This window comes from Micrasema longulum, unplaced genomic scaffold (genome assembly GCF_059751315.1).
Source record: "Micrasema longulum isolate JH-2025_06_02 unplaced genomic scaffold, ASM5975131v1 h1tg000137l, whole genome shotgun sequence".
Classification (NCBI taxonomy): Eukaryota; Metazoa; Arthropoda; class Insecta; order Trichoptera; family Brachycentridae; genus Micrasema; species Micrasema longulum.
In genome coordinates this window covers 438,648-464,259 of record NW_028277343.1, presented here as the reverse complement: position 1 = coordinate 464,259, position 25,612 = coordinate 438,648, and the positions used below count along the sequence as shown (strand labels likewise).

General features: G+C 30.8%; 1 protein-coding gene and 1 long non-coding RNA gene across 2 annotated transcripts in view; one reads left to right on the top strand and one right to left on the bottom strand.

Annotated features, from left to right (window-relative positions):
- LOC148284249 (uncharacterized) overlaps positions 1-25,612 on the top strand; it is a 556,808-nt gene that overhangs the window by 92,614 nt on the left and 438,582 nt on the right. The gene's annotated exons all lie outside the window — the stretch shown is intronic.
- LOC148284253 (uncharacterized) overlaps positions 1-25,612 on the bottom strand; it is a 407,986-nt gene that overhangs the window by 64,190 nt on the left and 318,184 nt on the right. Inside the window, exon 4 of the long non-coding RNA XR_015825375.1 lies at positions 10,629-10,677. This is a non-coding gene — a long non-coding RNA (uncharacterized LOC148284253). The remainder of the gene's footprint in view (positions 1-10,628; positions 10,678-25,612) is intronic.

Here is a 25,612-nt window from a genome sequence, read left to right as displayed (position 1 = left end):
AGACAGAGCACGAAGAAAGAACTCATAACAAGGAAGACAGAAACGCTGTTATATGGCGGGTGTTGTGTAAGACAGATCCGGCCTTCAGTCGGTTGATGGCAGTGATGGGGGATGCACGCGCATAATATAAGCGACGTATTTATGATTTTTAATTATTTATGATTTGATTTTGCTATAACATGGATAAATTATATGTTTATTTGCATAAATTATGGAAAATAAATTATCAAACAGTATGTCTTTATGTTTTATTTCTTTTTCAAATGTCTGAACTTTAGAATACAGGTTAACGTCGTTTTGCGCCGGTTCGATTTACGCCGATTTACAATTACGCCGGTTGATGCCGGCGTGGAATTCCCCGGTTCAGCCGATCCAAGACGATAGTAGGCGCCGCGATTCTAATAGCAGCACACTTTTACACGTTGTTTTATTCTATTACCGTGTACGCGAGCAGCCTATTGTGTGTGTGAAATGGTTTCTGAGTTAGTTTTAGTTTTGTTTTTAAGAAAAATAAAAAGGTTTGATTTAATAATTTTTTTTGTTATTGTAAAAATTAAAAGAATATCCAAATATTTGATGTTTATGCTATGATTCTCCAATAAAAGAAGCAACAGTCAAAGCAAATGAAATTGGATTGGAATTGGACATGTTCACTAATTGCCATACTTACTAGTTCTTTGCTCAATGTATTATTATTGAGTTTTTTTATTCTTTTTTATTGTTAACTTTTTAAAATCATTCTTATGTTGTTGAAATTCCATTCGTCGATGCGTTTTGTAGCTGCAAGACTTTTTGTGATGTTAGCTATCATATTATGTAAATGTTATCAACCATCAAATATCTAAATTTAGCAAATGGGGTAAAAAAAACGAATTTCAACCGTCCATACGCTCAGTAGCTGCAAAACTTGTTGTTATCTAACTTCTAATTTATAAATTTGCCTTTTATTTCGTTTTTCAAAATATCACTTTAACTCTAAACTTCATTGTCAAATATTTTTTTAAAAATAAAAATGTAAATAGGGGCTAGATTTATCATTGTCCATGCGCTCTGTAGCTGCAAGACGTGCTGTTATCTAGCTCCTATATATCATAATTGTTATATATTGTTAACTACAAAGTAGATACTAACCTTCTAAATAAAATACAAATAAATGCAGGATTGAGAACACAGACATCGGGAAATATTTAAACTGCCTTTATTTTCAAATAATGCTACATACCACACACCTATGGCCCGCATGTGTCGGGAATATAATATATACTGCCGAAACAATAAAATTGACATTTTTCATGATACTCTCTCAGCTTTTGCGAATAATCTCTTAGGAATAAATCTTATTCAATAAGTACACACGTACAACTTATTTTTTATTGCATTGTATCCGGTATAAACAAAAATATTTAAAAACATGTATTACAACTTAACGTATAAATCTATTTTGTGTAATTCTATAATTGAAGATATATATGCATGTTAAATTATTTCGACGAATGCTTTAAATTGTATGTTTTCTAGTATGTATCTTGGTTGAATTACCTAATAAAATAAAATAAATATATCATAATTGGAGACGAGGAACTAGAATTCCAACCGTCCATGCGCTCTGTAGCTGCAAGACGTGCTGGGATATTTATTTATTGTACAGCGCCCTTGAGGTGATTTTCACAAAAATGGCGCTGTATAAATTATCCAAATATTATTATTGTTTTTAGAATTTTGACACGGAACCTAACCTTATATCTTCCATTACATTTGTGTTCATTTTACGCCGGTGTCTCTCGGAACCGAACCCCGGCGTACAATGACGTTTACCTGTTTTCCGTCTTTTACTACTGGAAACACGATGTTCTATCACCGCGCGCAAAGTGATTATTTATCACAGTATTTTAAGAATTAAAATAAATATTTCACGTTAACATAACCAACGCGCTGGCCACTACACCACGAGGCCGACAGAGTAAAAATACCCCTTTAAATAAATATAATACAAATGAACACCACGATGCCGACATTGATGATATATATTACAATGGATAACTCAAAAGCACTTTATGCAAATATCATTAGATTTTAATAAGGTGCTCTATCAAACAACGGTGGTCTCATGCAATATGAGTATAAATATTTAAATTTGCTTAGTTTGGTTAAATAAACCAAACTGTCTAGACGTCTGCAGTGCAGCTTAATTAAATTCGTATTAAGTATGTAAATTAAAAAGTCATATTTCGATAGATATTTTTGATTATTTATTTTATTTATTTATTTATTTATTTAATCCCATATAAAATACAAATACACAGTTTACAAAAATGTTTATACACTAGGTACATTAAATGTAATTTTATTTTTACATATGGATGTAGCCACTCTACTGGCCCACAGGCACGTTCCGGAGTATCAGGGTATTATTTATTTTATCCATAATTGTACATACTTTCACATCAATTATAGAATAAAAATAAATCAAACATACCTACATCAATAAAACAAAAAAGGATTTTCAAGAAACTAAAATTATATTCTTATTTATGAAACATATTCCTCAGCTTCCTGTCTAGTCTTTTTAGCAATCCATTTATGGACTCGAGCTTTTAAAATATTGTTTTTATTTTGTTCACCAATATGTCCTTGCTTAAAAAGTTGTATGGCTTTGGGGCCAGAAAAGTATAATGCCTTTGTCCGTAATTTGTTCTTTTCTTTGGAAGCAGAAGTATTGTCTTTTGTCTTTGCCTAGTGTCGTAAATTCGTTTTCCGTCATTATGTCTGTCAGGATTTTGACGGAAATGTCTTAAAATAGTCTTTATGTTTATTTGCCTTATGTCTAGTACTGAAAATTCTGTAAAAAGTCTGCCTGTAGAGTATTGGTAAGGCTTTTTGATGGCTACTTTTATTATTATTGTTTCAAATAATAGCCATTAATAAGCTATTTTTAAATTTAAAAAATACGTAAGTTTTATCATGAAATATCAACAAAAAACATCAATATTAAAAAATACTGTTTACCAAGCACTTGATAACTAGATTATTTCGACGGATTTCGGGTTTACAAACCAATTTTAAATAATGTTTGGTTCCCAAAAAAGACAGAATATTTTTTTATTTAAAAAAAATTATATTTATATAATCCTTTTAAAATTAAAGTTCTGATGAATTGTAAGCATACAACACGTTTGCAGGCTCTTATATATTGCTTCGATTTTTTATACTAAATTTACATTGATCATAATTTTATTTGAAAAACATTACATATTATACCACATTTTATTAGACTATTAAAAATTAAACACTGAACGTGTATGCAGTAGATAAAGTAATTGTTATTTTTATTAATAAACCATGATTATTATTATTATTATTATCATAAATACAAAAACCTTTTTTCTAATAGCCATTATTTGAGCATGCATAACTAAAATTTTCTCAAAAACCTTGCTGGGGTGGGTAATAACGAGACTGGTCTAAAATTACTGCGGCGTTTTTTATCCCCCGATTTAAAAAGGGTACTACTGTACTATTTTTCATAAAATTATGAAAGACACCTTCGTCAACACAGTTTTAAATTAAAGCTAATATACCAATCACGGAACCTAACAGTTTAACTGACATACCCCATAAAGCCTTTATAAACTTTTACGACTTTTAAATATGGAAAAACACATGTTTACGTTTTCTTTAAGGAAAGTTTCAGCAAGAATTAAGATTTTCCGTAGTTTTTAATGGAATGTTAGTAAAAACGTTTGGGATTCCTCGGCAACTTGTGTATCAGAACTTATTATACCACTATCTGTTTTGATGTTATATTCAACTTCGCGTGGTTTGGCTTTGCCTGTTTCTCGGTTTATTACATTCCAAATTTTTTTTTAACTATTTTCAGCCTTACGGTTTTTTGTGCTCATATTATTGGACTTGAAATTCTACCTTCATTTTCATTATCGTCATATTTTATAACTAGTATTTAAATTAGCTAGCAACGTGGTCTCTACCCCGTAGCGAGGGTTTAGAATCGTGCTGCTAGTCCCGATAGTTCGATCCTAGCATCTTGAGAGTCTAGATATTGAACACATCACGAGACTCTCAAAATTTCGTGTCTCAAGTTTCAAATTGAAGCCCGGCCCTAAATGTAGTTTAGTTTATTTTTCTGTATTACATTTGAATTTTTTGCCTTACTATATCGTTTTTTAAATTTTAATCTTATCAAAATAATCATTGTCTTAAAAATAGAGGAAAATCTCAAGGTTCGTAAGGTAGATGAGGAGAAAACTCGGTCTTATCTTTCTACACACAAACGTGTTCCCGTTTTTTCTCCCTGGATTACGGCGTCTCCTGGTCGTTTTGTTTTTTATGGGAACTAGAACCATCCAAAAACCCTTAAAAGCGTCTAGTTTTATCTGCTGTCTTCGGACGTACGGTAAACAGATACGATAACTATTTCGAAAAACGCAAAAGTTACCGACACACAAAATTTAATTCTGATACTCTTTCTGAAAAAAAAAAAGAAATCATTTCAATTTTGAGGTGCGGAACACGAGACAAAAAACCGTCGACTTTGTCGATTTTAATAATAATAATAATAATATTTGGCTGATTTATATAGCGCCGTTTTTGTAAAAAATCACCTCAAGGGCGCTTTACAATTGTATACCTAAACTTACATTCTTACTAAACTAAACTAATATATTATATTTCCAGAGTAGGGGATTAGATTGAGGGTATGATAGTCTAAAGAAGTGGGATTTTAGTTGGGATCTGAACCGACTAGGACTGTCAATGATTCGTAAGTTTGAAGGCAATTGGTTCCAGGCAGAGGGGCCGGCAGTGGCAAAAGCACAATCTTCAAATCTAGTGTTTGGGGAGCGCCGGATTTCGACAAGTTTTCCTCTTCCCGAATCAAATACTGACCTAAGAGTAGATTTTATTTGACATGTATTTTCCCTAATACAACGGTCCGATAAGTATTTTGGTGCCATTTCATGAAGGGATTTGAATAGTTAAGCATTACCAGTCCGCTGAGCAGTTTTTTGCGTAGTATCGGGGAGGCATCTGCGAGAGAGTGACAGAAAAGCTGGCGAGTTGTAAGTTTGCTATTTACAGTTAGAAGAATTAAAGTTTTTCGGATTTTGAAAAATAGGCAAAACATTGAATTACTAAATGTTATTGAATATTTGTATAAAACCACTTCCAGACTCTATGTCTACCGGATGAAGAGACGGGACCGTCTCTTCGTCAGGACACCAATAAAGCCAACATGCAAAACAGACTTTACACCTTCACCATGTTGTTGCAAAATAATATAAAACCAACAGAACATGCATTGTTTTAAGCAGCCCTTATATGCGCTGATTAGGTTATGAAAATATTTTATGTTGTGGGAGATATAGTTGAAAAAAGAGGAAGGGGATAAAAGGAAGGGCGTGAGTTTAATTGGTGTAGGGTGACCATTACAATAGATCATCGTTTAACGGGCTATATTGAAAGGCTGTTTGATTATCGATCAAAGAAGGTTTGTTTTAAAAGCTTTCCTAATGTGAAATATTTCCATATTATTTAATTAGATATATAAATATACATACATTTTTAAAAATATTTTTTATTCACCTAGTAAAAAAATATAAATAAAAAAAATAATGTGACCTCACCCGTGCCGAGGTCAATTAACAATGTACTTTTTTAAAAATATTTTTACATATGAGAATAAACAACGGAGACTCAGTTTAGACAGTTTTATGCACTACGTATTTATGTTTATATTTCATTTATGTTTACCTATATTATTTATATTTAAAATCGCACAATAAAAGAACAAAAACCCTTATATATATAACTCTTTATTATTTGCACGGTATGTCTCGAGATCGGTAGACATAGAAAAGTCAGTAAATGGTTGTATACTAAATATTTGACCTCAAAATAAATTAACATATTACAACCGAGATGAATGACATTTAAGAGAAGGTAATTTTGAAGTCTAGGTATCTTCAGGGCTTATGACTTGTCAATGACTGGTTTAAATGGCCACTTTCACACTGTGTAACATTCACCGTTCCGCCCATATTTGAACATCTATTTTGAACACCTTACAGAAATTTGGACAAACTCAAAATATTGTTCAAACTAAATGCTTTAAATATTAATAATAAAATGGCGAATGTTACACAGCGTGTAAGGCGGCTACTTATACTACTCAATGACAGGTTATTAGCCCTATAAACGCTAAGATTTACATATTCCCTTCTCTAAAATGTTTTTATCCTACAGTCAAAATAGTTTGTTACCGAGACGAACAAAAATCTTTTAAGATATAACTTCACATAATAAATTCGAAAAGTGACGTTTAAAAATATCCAATCAATCAGTCAGCCATTTCACGCTTGTCCAATTATTCAGGCGATCAGGCAGAAAATTTTCTCCAACAGGTTCAATTTTAATTAGTTTTCGTCAAATTAAAGTGACAGGCTAATTAAAATTTCTTAGTATAAAAATTCTGTCAGAAAATATATTCGTTGATTTTCAACAAACATTAAAATTAACAATAATTATTCAATCGATCATGAGTTTTTAATGCTAAATTGATTTTGCTGTTTCAATTAAAAGTGGTAAAATACCTACAGCAATATTTATTTATCGATTTTTGTGTATTTAATTTTTTCAATTTAGTGTTTTTTAATTCATATTTTAGTCTTGCAAACTATAATTATTAATAATAATAATGTGACCTCACTGTGCCTATGACACATAACAATAAACTTTTTTTGAAATGTTTTTACATTTGAGTATAAATAAAGAAGACTTAATAAACAGAAATAATGAACATAATGTTTAGAAAGTTTTAAACACTACATATGTATGTTTATAATTTATTTATTTACAGCTTCATTATTTATATAACAAAACGCACAATGAAAGAACAAAAACCTAACATAAGCTATACACTTGTGAAGCAGTTGATTCAATATTGGTTTGGGCGAATGAGACAATCCATTTTACTTCTACCTAGCTCCACTATTCATTTTTTGTTTTGTTTTGATAGATAGTGACAAAACAGGTTGTACCTAGTTAGGCAGACTAGACATGATCCAGAGAAATCTATTACCTAAGTGTGTATGTAGTAGATAAAGTAATTGTTATTTTGTTAATAAACTGTGATGATTATTATTATTATTATAATTTTAGTCCCTGATTTATTAGTCTCGATTGTCCTTGTCTTGTTTTGGAATGTTGTATGTGATATTGTTCTCATATTCTTGTATTATGTCCATGTTTATTACAATTCTTTTCAAGTTTGAGGTCTTTGTCTACAGTGATATTAGTGGCTAACTTGTTCGTTAAATCGTAAAATATGGATACGTCTTTATTGAATTAAAAAATATATTTTTATAATATTAGTTAAAAACCGTTTTATAATACGGCTTGCTAATATCCTGGCCAAAATAACTATTCATATACATTAAATTTTTATGTATTATTATATTTAATATATAAAAAAAACAGATAAATGTCGGTCATCCGCAAAACCCTCGAACAGATGTGTTTCGAAATAATCTTCTAAAATACCCATTACTCAGGTTCTATTCAGGAGAATTTCGAGAGCACTTTTCGCGTTTCGGGAGAATTTAGGAGAACGTCTTTCAGTGGTACTCTCCGCGTCAAATATAATACATTATGAATGAAAGAATCGCACGTGCGAAGGAGTGAAGGAAAGCAAAAAGAGAAATAAAAGCGATATTAAAGAAAAACAAATTGCCAGCAAATCGTATTTCTTGCGATGTGTACGTAAATGAAAAATGAGAAAGTTGAGCTCATTTTTCTGTTGACCTTGCGAGTACTTCTTCGCAAGTTGAACTGAATACTATTTTTTTACGAGCAAATTTGAATAACGGATGAAATTGTTATTTCAGCTTCGTAAAGAAAAAACAGGGCGTAATGAATTTTAAAGAGAATTTTTAAAAGCGTAAAAAATGTGCTTGGCCTTTCTAGACAAAATTAACAATACATTTAGTTTTGAGGAATAACATCAGAACCAGGCGCCGCGCCGTGGCGTAGTTGGCTAAACAGCCAACTTTGAAACTGGCGTTGCAGTTCGATTTCCGCAAATCCAAAAAAGATTTTTTCTCGATTGATCTGGGTGTTGCGGTGTATTTTTCATAACTTCCTTTCATATCTTCTCTTTCCTCACCGCTAACGAGTGTCTAAAATAGCGGCTTATTCCTTTTAGAACAAACCCCCAGATGAGTTATTTTGACAAAACACTCTCAGGTTAAGATCCTGTAAACCTAAATTGAGAGAAAACCATTCCGTCTGTTGGTGTAGTACGTACGTAGTAAATTATAAAAATCCATCCATACAAAACTATTAAAAAGTCATCAATCTTCTATTTATAAATTTTAAATTAGGTGTTGGTATTGAATTTTTAAATTATTATTTGTTACTGTTTATTTTGAAATTATTAAGACTAATAAGACAGGAGAGTTATAACTGATTTATTGAATTTATATAAAATAATCCATTCCATGTTTGACACCCCTGCACCTTTATTACTAATTAGTTTTAATGTACCGAAAAGGACAACTCGGCAAACCTACCAATACTGTGGCAACAATACTTCGACATCATATGGTAAAAATGCAGTCATCAATAGACTTCACTCTCTAGGCAATAAGTACCAGGACATTGGTGACTCATTTCACATGAAATTTATTACATATAGAACGGCTCTTCTTCTTTATTTTATTGGTAATAGTTCTAGGTAACTATTTGTTACTTTTGTTAAAAATTTGTTTTAAACTTCTTTATTACTGTTTTTTTTTTCTTTTTTCGTTTCTTTTCTTAATTAATTTATAAGTAAAAAATATTTCTCTTTATCATTTTTTTACATCATTGTATATTTTTCTACATAAACATATACTATTTACCTAAATATTAGTTTTCAATAATAATACATATATATATATATATTTCAATGTTATTCAAAATCGTCTTCTTTGTTATTTTTTTAACTGGTTCAAAGTATTTCTAATACAAAATTATCTTTTTTTATCGATAATTCTATAACTGGTAATATTTTATTCTTTTATATAGTTTATATTTCTTAGCCTTTCTAAATTAATAATATTGTTTTAAATGCCCTGTATTACTTAAATTAAGCTTACATGTATGTATATTTAATTGCATTTGTAACTAATATGTAAAAGGCACTAAGTGCCGTTTATTTCAATAAAATAAAAAATAAAATTGTATAATTCTCTAGTAAGAAGTAAAATGTGATATGGATAAAGAATTTGAAATCCTCATTGCAATAAATATAAACGTATTGTTGAAAGTATACAAAAAAATTCCAAGACTTTTATCGCAGAAATGTCAATTGAGTTCCACACAGAATAATTACGAAAAGAGACTTTAACACTTTTACTTTAAAACGTTAGAAACTAGAAGGAAGGTAAATGACCTGTTGAATTTATGTAAGATTGTAAATATTAAATTAGAAAGTTCAAGCTTTGTGAGTAATATGAAAATAAGTGCTCCTAATGGTCATACTTTAAGGAACCTTAAAACATTCTACATGGATTTGTTTAAGAATAATGTGTCCTTCTTCAATCCAATATCAAGAATGTACAGTTTGTACAACAGTATTGAAAACAAAGAGATTGCCATTTTTGATACTGGATTGTTAAGTTTAAAAAGTATACGCAAGATGCGTTTCTATAGTAATATATAAATTTACCCAAAAATTCAATTTTGATTATTTACATTGCTAGCTTTATTTTGATGCAAATTTTATTTAAATTATTTATTGACAATTCTTGATCGAATTCCATTGTAATGATCTTATAATTTATATTTACAAATAAGTTATTAATTCAAAACTACTTGGTACACTTCCACTTATTTATTTAATCAATCAGCGCTTTAATGGGCATCTTCAGACACCAGTAACCAGTCACAAGATGCCCACCAGAACGAAATGAAAGCGCTAATTGGTCCAATAAATAAGTGGAATTGTACCAAGTATTTTTAAATTAATAACTTATATGTAAATATAAGTTATTACATTATTATTTCATTTATTGTTTTTATTAGTTTTGTAATAATGAGCATATTTTTTTGAACAATTTTATTTTAATAGGTTTTACTGTCATTTTTATTTAAACATGTATTTAACTCGTGTTTACATGTAATTGATGAACAGTAAGTAGTGTTTTTTATTTTTATTTTGAGTGTTTCTGAATATTATGTATGTCAGAGACTTAACATTCAAATCACGTATGAAATGTCACTTCCTGAATAGTTAAGTTTCCCCCCTTTCCTGCCTCTTTCCTTCCCATTTAACCCCTACTCTCTTCATATTATAGTGTAGATATGAAGTTAATTTCTACTTCTTAAAAAATAAATATTTATACTTATATTTTGTTCTATAACAAAACTATTAATAAACCAACAATATGATCACATACCATTGATTTTCTCAAATTGAACGGTTTGGGTAGGTAGGAAGAAATTGCCTTAAGGTAATATGCCCGCCTTTATGCACATGTATGTAATCTGTAAATGTATATAAAGCGTTTAAAGAAATAAAAATATAATTTTCATTTTTCTTACAGCAAAAAAAAATATATCATGTCGAAACTTACAATCACACGTATTTCAATCCTCTGCAGAAATCCTTATTGTTGTCCTTATCTGAAACAAAAAAAAATGTTGAGTTACGACATAAATTACGGAATTCCACTGGCTACGTTTTCCACAGAGAGTGGAATACAAACTACGTTGGCTTATGTATAAATCACTGCACAACTCTGCTCTAGAATATCTAAGAAAACTATGCATTCCAGATGAATTAGCTGGCAGGCGTCTTACATTTAGATCTGCTACGTCAACGGCGAGAGAAATAGTCATTATACCTCTACGCAAACAGCGCACTAAATTCAGTGAACGCACATTTGCGGCCGCAGACCCTATGACATGGAATGCTCTCCCAGTGTAGTGACGTTTCGGAAAAAACTTTAAACCCACTTGTTTTCTAAATCATTTGAATAAATCCGTAGCATGTTGTAGAAAAATAAATTATTTTAATTAAATTACAAATTTAATTTATTTATTTATAGAATCACTATATAAAGCGTCCTCGAGGTATTAAATTACGAAAATGGTGCTATATAAGTTATCCGTATTAATAATAAAAAATACAGCGCTGACAGAGATGGATGCTGAGGTTAGTAAGACTGAGATAGACAAAGCACAAACGATTCGCCTTTAAATATTATCTATACGTTTTCTTAGACAACAACAGTCGGCCTCGTGGTGTAATGGTCTGGGCGTTTGCCTACCATGCTAGAGGTCTCGTGTTCGATTCCAGACATGGTTAATATGAAATTTTTTTTTTAAAACATCGTATGTTAAAAATGCTTTTTTTCGTAGGACTTTTTCAATGTACGATACAAAATTTAAAAATATTGATTACACAAACATCACTCTGTCAGATTTAAAATTTACACTAAAAATGTATTATGTAACTTAGTAGACATTATAATAATAAATATGTACATCTCTCCTCCCCTCCTTATCCTCTCTTCAAGCATTTTTGTCCTTATCCCGGCCAATTTACAGTAACTTAATGTTCTTAAAATAAATATTTAAGAAATCTTTGATTATTGAGTACATGAAAATAACATTTTTATATTTATAAATTGTATGTATTTATTTGATATGTAATATATTTTCTTTACTAACTTTGTATACTATGAGGAAATCTGTTATTAGTTCTGAGTTTATACACTATATCTGTTTGTTTTCTGAAAATATGTATGTAGAACTGTTGATTTCCCAAATAAAATAAAATAAAGGGTGTTTTTATACTACAATATTTCATAGTTCCTGGACTAGTTCCCGAAGCATAAGACTGATCATCTTACCTTTATTTTATTTTAATTTGATTTATTTAGAATATAAACAGATGTACAGGTTAAATAAATATAAATAAAAACTATAAAAAATTATACATAGTAGAGGCCTGCCATCCAATAATATGTATTCACCAAATTATACTACAATAAAACGACGACAGTTTAAACTATATAAATAATAAATATACCATATATTAAAATAAAATAAATAAAGACAGAATAAGGAGATAGTGGGAAGGAAAAGAAAGATATTGACAAGGAGTGGTAAAGGATGATTAAAGGAAAGTAGGAGTGGAAAATTGATGATTAAGAGCAAAAAGAGAGACAAAGCGTCTATTCTTTGTTATTCTGAATCAAGCCTATTAGTTCTCTTCTGTACGTATTAAACGGAGTGTTAAATATACCAAGACTATTAAAATTACAATATTTGTGTTTGTCCAAATGTTTGTAGACAAAAGATTGGATATCACTCCCTCGAAAGTCATAAGGATTAACAAATGATAACAGGGATGGAGAATACCTTAAATAAGGGAATTTAGAAGTCTAAGCATTTACGGGGCTTATGACCTGTCATTGGCTGATTTAAGTGGCCACTTTACACATTGTGTAACATTCACCATCTTGCCTATGTTTGAACATCCATATTTCTTTATTTGATACTTGCCAAAGCATTACACTCTGCTTCCTGGCCCATGTGGTGGTTATTATAGCCTCCATTCAAATGTTATTACTATAATTATATATTATAAAATTAGCTATTAAATAAAATGCCTAGACTGCCATATTTCTTTCTCTAAAATGTTCTCCATCTCTGTTGTAATTTGATAAATAATACTTTGTAATCAAGAGCTCAGACATAAGTTTAAATTAAGATTTAAATAAAAGAGTACAGACATAATATTGTACACGTAAAAACTCTTATCTCTTTCGATTTTTTAAATGTACCTACACTAAAGATAATATTTTGTTTTATACAAATTACAACATTTAATTATCCTTACACTTTATAATATTTACCAGTCTGAAGACGCCCATTGGAGGGTGAAAGCGCCAATTTTCGAAGGTTACTTTCATTTTAGATTAAGATTTATTTATTTATCACAAAATACATCGTTTTAACTTCACATATTACATTACATAATATAACTTATCTTTACGAAATATTCCCAATCAGCAAAAGTGCTGGTGTAAGGGGATATAATATATTATGACACAATCGTTTTAATTAAAAGTCGATAAAATAACATCACAAACAACTCGTCACACGGGCTGTAAGAACTGTTTTATTTAGGTGTTTTTAAGTACGTATTTGTTTTGTATATTTTTAGGCCATTAAAAAGTGAATTGTAGAATTTTATTTTCTGTATACACAAAACTTTTTTTTTTAGTCCTAGGTTGTTCCCAAATTAAATTATTTGACGCTCATGTATTTCTTTGATGTATATTGTAGTTAAAATTGTATTTAATATTTGTCTATATTTTATTCTTTTTCATCTTAAATATCATCTTTACCTTTTTTGTGTAAATTAATTAATCTGAATTGAGCATTTTTGTTATTTAATTTAAATCTGTAGCTCTATGTTTATTAAAATTAAATTTTACTTTACTTGCTTTATTCGTTGTTTATTTTACTAATTCTTGCATTTGTTTATTTGTTTACTACATTGCGACCATATTACGAGTATTAATCCATATACAAAGTGTGGAAGTATGAAAGTATTGTTTATCATTAATTTTGTACTTTTATCAAAGACTTCTGTTTTTCTCATTATTACAATAATTGGACCCAGTTTTTTTATAACTGCTTTGATATGTTTTGTCCACGCTAATTTGTCATCCACTTACAAACCCAAGTACTTTTTCAGTTTCTGTTTGTTTAACTTTGCACGTCATCAAAATGTACAGACAAATGAATTTGAGAAATATGCACGACTGAACAAAGGACTTGCTCACTAAAAAACTAAGAACATTATTTTCAAAACTCTCTTCAGACCGGTCAGTGTATATGGTGCCAAATGCTGGGTTATGACCAAAAGAGATGAAAATATGGTATTAGTATTTGAAAAAATAATATTAAGCAAGATATTTGGTGCTGTCAACCATAACGGAGTGTGGAGAAGACGGTTTAATCATGAATTAGAGGCACTGTATGGCAAACCCAACATTGAACAATTTATCAAAATAAGAAGATTACAATGGTTGGGCCATGTGCACAGAATTAATGATAACCGTACCCCAAAAAAGAATTATTATGGCACTCTGGAAGGCAGACGAAGCAGAGGCAGACCAAAATCAAGATGGCTGGATAATGTGGAGAGTGACATTAGAGCAATTGGCGTGACAAACTGGAGAAGAGCTGCTGGCTGCAGGGACGAATGGAGATAAATTCTGGAGGAGGCCAGGGCCCACAACGGGCTGTAGCGCCACTGATGATGATGATGAACAAAGGACGAGTGGTGAATGATACAAGGTGCGTGATCATATAAACCAACCAATTATAATATAAGTCACAAGCCCTGTAAATAAATAAATAAATTTTCCGATGTCTGCAGTTTCTATCTTTCAATCTGAAAAGCGCCTTAAAAATGTTGCTTTGCAAGTTTGGGATTTTACTCGGATTAAATGTGTATTTACTGCGCTTTACCACACCCTTAAACCAGAAACTTACTGTTTATATCATCTTAAATGGTCCTGTGCGGGTCTATACATTATTAAGTGAGTGTGCTTTTGAAGAGTGCCGTAGTACGGCAAAGTAAACGGATTTACGTCGTATTTACCGGACAGATCATAACTTCTTGCTGGAACTTTGAGCCAGGTTCTAACTTCGGCCATACTTCAAAGGGTTCTATTAAACTTTGCCCATAAAAATAATGAACCGGCTCAGTTCATCAGAATCCATATTAAACGGATTGTTCGCGTAAACTTTGGTAACATTTTCACATATTTTTCGCCCTTGTCCAAAGACTCCAGTATTTATTGACGAGTACATCTTTTGTTACATGACGGTAAGATGATCAGTCTTACGGTTCAGGTGCCAGTTCAGGGACTATGGAATATTCTAGGGTAAAAACGCCTTTTTAAATAAATATTTAATTTTCGTGTGTTAGGTATATGTGTGTGTATGTATGTGGATGCATATATGCGTGTATGTATGTTTGTATGTGTGTGTATATATATATATATATAATATGTGTGTGTGTGTGTGTATGTATGTATGTATACATGTAATATTTATGTTTGTTTTTAGTTTTTATACAAGCAATATTTTTATTTTATTTTTAATATGTATTTTCTTTAATTTGAAGATAGAACAAATAAAATAATTTGTTTGAGACCCCTGTGCCTCGATTATGAATGCTATCTTCATCTGTATATATCGAGACGGTATACTTAACTTCTGTACTATCTGTATCTTACCTCGGTATGTCCTACCTACTTGTCATATCGACATCATATGATCGAAACAAGCCAATGGAATGACCGCAAACAATTAGTCCGCGTTCCTTACGTCATAAACATTTAAAATAGTTCTCGTTTATATTTGAAATAGGCTTCTGTAATAAAAAGTGCTCACTTCAAAGCAATTATAAACTCCAATAAATCCTAATTCAAGCAAAAAATGCTCGCTTGAACATGAATTTTGTATGACTTTTGGAAATAACCTAGACGGTACGCTTAACGATCGTCTGTATGTATCCACCGATCGACTACAAAGCCGACTCATTTAACGTCTGGATTCATACACTCGGAAAGATAGTTAAACAGATGGAAAAAATATAATAACTAAATGATTTTTTTAGAGTGGTAACTTTCTGACGCATAAATTCTGTGTGACGCCTAGATACACTTTTTTGTTAATAAGACAGAACTTAGCGCCATTATTTTCACATCTAAGCGTTCGTTTTATTAAAGTGACAGTTATTTCAGAATTTAATTCGACTTGAAATCGATGAAAATATGAAATTTACCTACAAAGCAATGTCTTGTCTCTTTGAGATAATAACTATTTCTTTGTATATTTTTTCTTACAAAATGTAGTTTTCAATATGTAATTTATGTTGTTTTGAATACACTTTGAAGACAATATGGAAGTCTAGGCATTAACTGGGCTTTTATGACTTGTCATTGGCTAGTTTAAGTGGCCACTTCACACTGTGTAACATTCACCATTTTGCTTGAAAGAGCTGAAACCTTTATTTATGCGGGTGAGATTCATCCGGCTGGACCAATTCGCCTACTAGGCAACGCATGAAAACATTTTTAAAATTTATATCCTTTTTTTACCAGTTTTTAATCAGCAATGTTTTGAGTATGTCCAAATTTTTGTAGACAGGCTGGATTTCCCTTTCTAAGAAACTATTTACTTATCGTTATATTACCAATCCTAGTCCATAAAATTAATAATTAACCTGTCCATTGGTTTGAATAAAAATAATATTACATCTAATTGAATTAGTTTAATAATTATTTTGCCAAACGCAAACGTGACAATAGTTTACCACACATTATTATCACCGTAGAATAAGTTATGCAGTTTACATTCGCTCTGAAGCTGTTTACTCCAGATTTCCTTCTGGCAAGTCAACATGCACGTCCTAACAGTGCACGCCTGGCACTTAGTATAATGGCGTTGTCACCTCGCGGGATAGTTAGGAGTTGTTGCTTACTGCCTTCTGCTTTCTGCCTTTATTGTGTACCTGTGTTGGTAGACACGACGTAATATATGACAGGTGATGTGCACTGAACTGTTAACTGTATTGTCACAACGCCAGGAATCCTAAATTTATATAACTAGAAGTAGGAAAATGCATATTTGGATGTCGTGTAAAGATTGCAATGACGAAATCATTTTATTTGAAGTATGTACATATTGAACAGTTCCATAGCATTATTGTAAATTTCCTTTGTTCAAAATTTTAAAAAAGTAGAAAAGCTTTAACAAATTACAACAGGGATGGAGAATAAGGGAATATATAAGTCTAGGCATTTACAGGGCTTATGACCTGTCATTGGCTGGTTTAAGTGGCCACTTTACACACTGTGTAACATTCACCACTTTGCCTATGTTTAAACATCCATATTTATTCAATTCTTCCATCTGTTGATTTTAGTGAAGTTAAAGAGCTGAAACCTTTATTGTTGTAAAGAGATTCATCTGACTGAATTATTACACTTACTAGGCAACGCCCGAAAACAATTTTCCAATTTTTAAACTTCTTCTTGGACCAGTTGGTTTTATTACAATATTTGAGTTTGTCCAAATGTTCGTAGACAAAAGACTGGATTTCACCCCCTCGGGAGTCAATAAGATTCACAAATTACAACAGGGATGGAGAATACCTTAAATAAGAAAATATGGAAGTCTAGGCATTTACAGGGCTTATGACCTGTCATTGGCCGGTTTAAGTGGCCACTTTTCTCCATCCCTGTTGTAATTTGTTAATCCAAATGACTCCCGAGGGGGTGAAATCCAGTCTTTTGTCTACGAACATTTGGACAAACTCAAATATTATAAGAAAAACTTTAGTTGGAATCTTATTTATCGTTTTAAAATATTGTTTAACCATCAATTGAATCTAAAAACTTACTAAACACACAGATTCACAAACATTTACGTTTCGTTCATTTTGTTTGGTATTAATAATTACTGATTATTTGTTTCTATGGCTTTTTGTTAACACTTTGTATCCCGGAGACATGTAAACACGTGATTTTATAACCACGCGTTGTGTCCCGGTCCCGTGTTTTCATGTGGTTACGAGTAAGTATAATTAATAAATTACGATGATTATAATCAGTGATGGCTTTCCTTTATGTCTATTGGGTCAATGACCCACCATAGTTTGCCACCAATTAAAATAATTAACCTCAAATAAATAATAAAAAATGTATTTAAAATAATGCAATTGGGTTATATTTAAAAATCATTTATTCAAATATATAAGTACCTATTAATCTTCATGTTTTTGTAGATGTTATCTAGAATACTATTATGCACGTGAGGCGTCAAATATTTATGTTATGTCGAATGCGTCAATGCGCGAGTCATTTCTGTAACTGTCCAAAAGCTAATGTCTTATCTCTTGATTTTCTCATGAGAAAGAAAGAGATGAAACGTCCCGTGTGTACATGAACATCGCATCGGAACGTTTCGCCCAAAATTTGTTCAAACGCGGGCATTCTTCCGGGAGATAACAATATGAAACAAAGAAGATAAGAATAAGATTGATAATAATAATTATATAACATTGGCATAGGTCTAGACTGGAATAGATACGACGATAAATGAATTCCTATGTATTTTACATACCCATTCTTAAAAAGGACGAATTCTCATTGGAAAGGTTTAACAAAAGTTTATATTCTCTGGTACTTTTTTACATGATTGAAATGTGCTGTGTGAATTGATATTATTTTAATATATTGTTTCTTGCACGTGTCTAATTACCTTGTGTTTGTTTGGGTCCTGTTTCGTATGCACTAAACTCATATTGACTCGTAAAATTGAAATCCTTTATGTTTTTAGTGATTTGATTGTGTTTAAAAATTTAAATGTACTAGTAATTTTTACTAGTGGAATTACGATGACGGCAGTTGAGAGTGAACTATGTTTTTCGACGCTAAAACGAATTAAGACCTTTTTAAGAAACTCTATGATCCAAGATAAAATGCACTCGCTATGATACGAGTAAGTATTTTGTAAATTTGTGTATCATATTGGAAAAATCTATATGTTCATGTATTTTTTTTTTAAAGTTATAATTATTGTGAAATACACATGTACCTATTAAGTAAATAAATACTCCCCCATTTTTAACACCCTCCAGCCGCACTGGTTATAATATTAGTGCGAACAAGAGATAAATATTTTTATTGCCTTAATGTCTTATTAATTAAAAAGTTTTAAAAATTGATTTTGTATTATTGAACTTAGTGGATCTTATGAATAAAATCAATTAATAAACAAAATTAGCCAAATTAAAGAAAGGCAACATTAGAAATAAACCTTTTATGCATTTTTGTTTTTATGCGGGTGATATTTGCATTCCTTGTGGCACGCCGCTGTTCACTTTTTGCAGAGCAAATGCAGCCATTCCCGCGAGAAATGTCGAGTGTGGACCACAAAAGGTTAACTGTTTTTCATCAGAGTGGCGTCAATATGCACTGAAAACGTTGTTTACGTGACGTGCCGCGATGGCTCTCGACTGCGCGAGAGGAGCTTGACGTATGAACACTTGGAAACGAATGTGGAAAACTCACACATTTAAATAGTACTCCCAGTATGAAGGAAGCTTGAAATAAAAGAGTGCTCTTAAATACATCGTGTACTAAAAAAATATAACTAAAGAACATAAGGGTTCTCTTATGGGATTAAAACATCAATAAAACGAAAAACAAGATAGTAAAAACAGAGTAAGACAAAATATGGAAAGAGCAATCAGAAATTAAGTAAAACACCATACAAATAAATATAGGAAACTCTACTTGAAGATGTTTTTTAAATTGACTTAAATTTACGGTCTTATATTTCATTTAAAAATTCTTCTCATCGTTTCTTTGAATCCCATAAAATATGTATGTGTATATTTATGTTTTTCCTTTGTGAAAATGTTTTTTTTAAAACTTAACTTTTAATTAACAATACTTTGAGTTTGTCCAAATTTTTGTAGACAAGAACTGGATTCAACTCCCTGGGGAGCTGTTTATATTAACATTTTACAACAGAGATGAAGAACATTTAAGAGAAGGTAATATAGAAGTCTAGGCATCTACAGGGCTTATGACCTGTAAATGGCTGGTTTAAGTGGCTACTTTACACACTGTGTAACATTCACCATTCTGCCTATATTTGAACATCTATATTCCTTCAATTCTTTCATCTGTTGATATTTGTGAAGTTAAAGAGCTGAAACCTTTATTTATACGGGTGAGATTCATCCAATTGAATTATTTCACCTACATACTAGGCAACGCCTGAAAATATTATTTTTTCAATTTCTATACTTCTTCTAAATAAAGGTTTCAGCTCTTTAACTTCATAAACATCAACAGATGAAAGAATTGAAGGAATATAGATGTTCAAATATAGGCAGAATGGTGAATGTTACACAGTGTGTAAAGTGGCCACTTAAACCAGCCATTGACAGGTCATAAGCCCTCTAGATGCCTAGACTTCTATATTACCTTCTCTTAAATGTTCTTCATCTCTGTTGTAAAATGTTAACTTTTAATTACTTATACAAAAAAATTCTTCATTTTTAATATTATTTCTATTTGTAAATACTAACTGCAAACTTTAAAACAACTTTTTTTCTTTAATTTTCAAACAACTTCCATTCATGTTTTTTTCCATCTCTTTTTTGTACTTTCATTGATAACCTTACAAATAATTTTAATATAATATAGAAACTTTACTGATCCATTAGAGTTAAGTCTAACTGTGTAAAATATAAAACTATGTTACCGTGCTGTATGTTTCCTGCATTTTGATCGAAAAACTTCAGTATATTGGTGTAACTGGAATACGTTTAGAAATTTTTAAAGACTATCTTTCAAACAGATCATCTTTGGTAGAAGTTGGAGGTAAGTTTAGCAATTCTGGTAAAATCACCTGCGGGGTACCTCAAGGGTCTATACTCGGTCCGTTGCTATTTGTATTTTTTTTTGTATTTTTTTTTTTTTTTTTGCACCACAACAGGCCAGGAAGCCCAATTACAGTGGTGAATTACATCACAGAACACCCAGGCTTAAGAAAAATCACATTTAATTTTTGTGTTCTCACCGGGAATCGAACCCGGAACCTTCCGTGTGTGAGTCAAGCGTCTTGACCACTACACCACGAAGGCCGCCACGAATTTCTTATATACATCAACGATGTGACAAAATGGGGCATCAAAGGAGGAATACAGCTTTATGCAGATGATAAGACTATTTTATATCACACTAAAAACAAACAAGATTTACAGAAGATGGTTGAAAGTGACGTTTTACATCTGGCGGAATGGCTGCGTTTAAATAAATTGAGCTTGAATGCAAAAAAGACTCACTACCTTCTATTTGGAAACAAGAGTAATGAATCTATTGATGTCTTTATTGGTGTTGATCGTCTGGAGAAAAAAAATAGCACTAAGTACTTGGGACTGTTAGTGGACTCGCAGCTTACTTGGAATGAACATGTTGAGCGCGTGAAAGGAAAGATTCTCCCTGTAGCTGGAATACTGTACAGATTTCAGAGAATGCTTCCAGTTTCGCTGCTTCGAGCAATCTATTTTTCTATGGTCCATTCGCATTTATCATACCTATGCTGTGTTTGGGGTTTTGCAACTAAGAGCAAAATTTCTGAGGTGCAGATTATTCAGAATAGAGCGATCAGAAATGTGTTTCACCTACCGTATGATACTCATGTAAGGGACATTTATTTTGAAACAAAAATCATGCCTTTTAGCATGCTTTCCTATTTCGAGATAACTGACACTATCATTAATACTACTCTCGACTCAATGCACAGTAACATAAAGCCAGCTTTCATTGGAGACATCCATCGGTACAGTACTCGATCAAAAAACAATATATATATTGGATCTGTGAAGTCTACGAAGTTTGGTACTAGATCTTTACAATACATAGGTTTCAAGGAATTTAATAAATTGCCACAAAAATTTAAAATACCTATTTCAAAATATAGAAACAGGACGTGCGAATTGAAGAATTATTTTTTCCAGAAGTACTTTGAATAAATAATGTTAGTTTATAGAGAATGCGCATTCTTGAACATATACCTTTTAATATTTCACCGTTTTTGCTTGTATATGTAATTTTTAATACTATTTAAATGTTTTTTGTGTTTTTTTCTTTTTATATACTTTTTTTGGCTTGTATACATAATTTCAATTTTTTCAACGTTTTTGATAAAAAAAATTAACCTGTATTGGGTGTGCGCATATTTTGTTAATTAAAAAAAATGATTTTATTTTGTACTAGTTCAGTATGTATATATACATCCATGTAATTTTTAAACTTTTTCAATTTTCTTTCCCAGATTGCATAATGTAAACATTATTTTGAATTTATTTCCATGCCTAGTATTCTGTTTATTCTGTTATTTTCAAGTATTTTTCATACCCTTTTTAATTTGTAGTATATCATAATTTTAATTTTTCTGCTTTTGTTAAATAATATTATAGTTTAAAATTTAAAAACGTCTCTAAAAAAATTATTATCTGTATGTCCCTAAATGAGTTTTTTTTAAAAAAACTCCTTGGGAATATTGTATATAATTATGTATAATATGTTTTCAATATAATAAAAAAAATAAAAATAAAAATTAAAATTAAAAATGTCATCAGAACTCACCGACGAGAACTTGTGACGTCACGGGCGGAGTAATTTCATATTTATGAAACTTTAAAAGATCATTGCGGTGATAATACGATACAAAAAGGCTTGGTTTCATAGTATTATTAACAATTTTTTTTTTAAATTATCCACTGAATTTTCTTATGGGAAATTGAAAGGAAATTTTTAGGTTCTTAAATTAACGCTCGTAGAATTAAAAAGGGGACTGAAAGATTTTTAAACAAGATATAAAATTGTGAATGTTAAAATTAGATTTGCCAATTAACCTCGGGAAAACGTTTGAGTTTCGTGTCGAAGTATTCAATTGTATAACCTTAAGTAACCGGAAAAGAATTTAATGATTTTGAATACTAATTAATACAAAAAAGCGATTTAAAAGAAATGGCTCTAAAAGTGGAATTGGTAATCAAAATGGCGGTTCATTAGCAGGGGGAGGTTAAATCGTTTACATTTTCATTACCAATTAATCTCAAATAAATCGGCTCTGATTTATTCGATTAAATCCACCAATTGGTTTTACAAAAATCTAAGAAATTTTACAGAAAAAAGTCCTTAAATAGTGATGGAGACAGGACTAAGGCGTGTATCCTCCCACTCATTCAAAAAAACTGCCAGATGAAGGAAAAAAAAGTGAAATCCAATTGAAATTAGTGAAATGAAATGTTTGGGTTTAATGCTGGGTTAGAAACTTAAATTTCATCGGAACAGATGGCAACGAAAAATTTTGCAAAAAAAAAAAACATTTTGGTAAGAATTTTATTTATTTATTTCACATAAAACTTTATATTTTTTCTTTTCATATATGAACACCTCACTAGGCATAACCCGTGTCGAGGCATTCATTTACATTATTTTCATATTATATTCTAGTATCATAAAATTAAGAATAGTCCAGAAGGAGCGTAGAATCATATTTGAATACATCGGACTGTGTCCAAATAATTCCTCCACTATGCCCTACTTTTGCCGCGCGCATTCGTGACGTCGCCGCATAATGTTGCTTAATGGGAAAAAAAATCATAACACAAATGACAGATAGAAAAAAAGCAAACTGTAAATTTCTCTAAAATTTTATTGTGCACGCGGAAACATTGATTGACACAACAGAGTAGATAAGTAAAGGGTCAAAAGAGTAATTGAATTAATAAACTTTGAACTTAAAATGTAAAACAAATTTTATTTGACATAAAACGGATATTTTTAAATCATGTCAAATAATATTTGATGTTTTAAAGATAATGGTCGTTCAAATGTCCCGCACTATCCTCTCCATCTCATTCGTTGGGGTTGTGACCGATCGACACTGCATACCGCATATTGAGGATATTCACTTATTTCATTAAAATTCAAATACAGCCCACTCCGTTAAATAATATCGTAGAAGCCCTAGGGCATCGCCCCCGTAATTTCTCGCCCTGCATCCGCGTGGAAATTCGTTTTCCCAACAAGTTTATTGTAAAATTATAAACATAAGTTCCAACTTCATGGGATCAAAAGTCCTGTGTTGAGTTGGGACGAGTAATTAGTTAACACAGACATACGAGTATAGCACCACAAATATTATATAGAATCAGAATAATAATATAATAAAATAAATATAACATTGCACATCAATATGGTAAACAGCAAACTCAAACATTTGGTTTACATTAAAATAAAAATATATATTTAAAAGGTATTGATTGATTTGGTGTTTATTTTGTAGAACTCCATATTTAAACTTATAATTAGAAATCAAACACTGATTTGAGTCTACTGAATATTTTTTTTTTTTTTTTTTTTTTTTTTTTTTTTTTTTTTTCTTTTTTTTTTTTTAATAGACAATTGTTTCGCCTTATTAGGGCATTTTCAAACGAATGTGAAGATTATTTGGATTGAATGTCCTTATTCAGTAGACTCAAATCAGTGTTTGATTTCTAATTATAAGTTTAAATATTTAAAAGGTGGTCATATATTCGGAAAATCATCAAGGACTTTCCCATTCAAATCCCTCCCGCTTAGACAAATCCAGTTATTTAAGTCCTTGAGAGTTCAATACACCCTTCGAAAATATTGAACACTATCGGTGCGAAAAAGGAGAGATGTCTGAGCAAAAGTCGTACGAGTATTGGGCATGACATAATTCGTGCTCTGGGTAAACCTCTTACAAACATTTTATTATTATTTATTTATTTATTTAGTTCTATGTAACATAGTCAAATATATATTTACAACACAATATTTACATCTATACTTATTCTAACATTATTTATTACTATTATACACTTAATATCCTAATTTATAATATTAACTGTTTCATATATACATTTTCATTAATTATATTCACTATTTACACTATATACTACCTAATATTTTCACATATATCCTTTTTACATTTAATTTTAAATATATTTACATTACTTTCATCGATTTTTTAGATTTGATAGACTTTCTGGCATTTCCTCAAATAATTGTATTCCCTTGTACATAAGGCAGTTCTGGGACATTGCTTTTGATTTCTTTTTCAGTCTTATATTTTTAGATCCTCTTGTTGCATAGTTATGAAATAACTCATTATTTTTTAGTTTATTTTGAAAATATCTCGGAACTATTCCTTTAATAATTTTGTTTATTTCACTGGCAACATTGAATTTGATTCTTTGATCAATTGTCATGATATCTAGAAGTTGAATCATTTTCTTAACATTTGTTCGTCTCCCACATCTTAATATTATCCTCGTCGCTTTGTTTTGTATTATTTTGCTGAGATCTCTTTTTATTGTTCGACCGAAGTGTGTAAGTGTTATGTGGCAATGTGCTATGTATGGCCACACTGATGATTAAACGTTAAATGATTTATATAACTGTTTAGAAATCGGAAAAAAACACGATTTGGTCCATTCAACCTAATAAGGTGTTTTGGGTAATGCTCAAGGCCGCAATAATGTTCTAAATTAAAATCATCGTGTATATTTGTTGCAATAGAGAGTGAAAACATTTTTGAAAAGGGAATATGAAAGTTTAGACATTTACAGGGCTTATGACCTGTCATTGGCGGGTTTACGTGGCCTCTGTGTAACATTCATCATTCTACCCATAATCAAAAATAGAAATAACTGTATCTGCATATAAATTAACTGAAATCAATACTATTACTCAATGGGAAGAAGGAAAAAGAGGAAAGGAGGAGAGATAAAAAATATGGATTAGAACTTACAGGCTGTTTATTACACATAATTTGAGACAAAAGTCCCAACTCCGTGGGACTAAAAGTCTTGTGTTGAGATGGGACGAGCAATTTGTTGACACAGACACCCGAGTATATCATCACAAATATTGGATAGGATTAGAAATATAACAATATTTTTTTTAATATT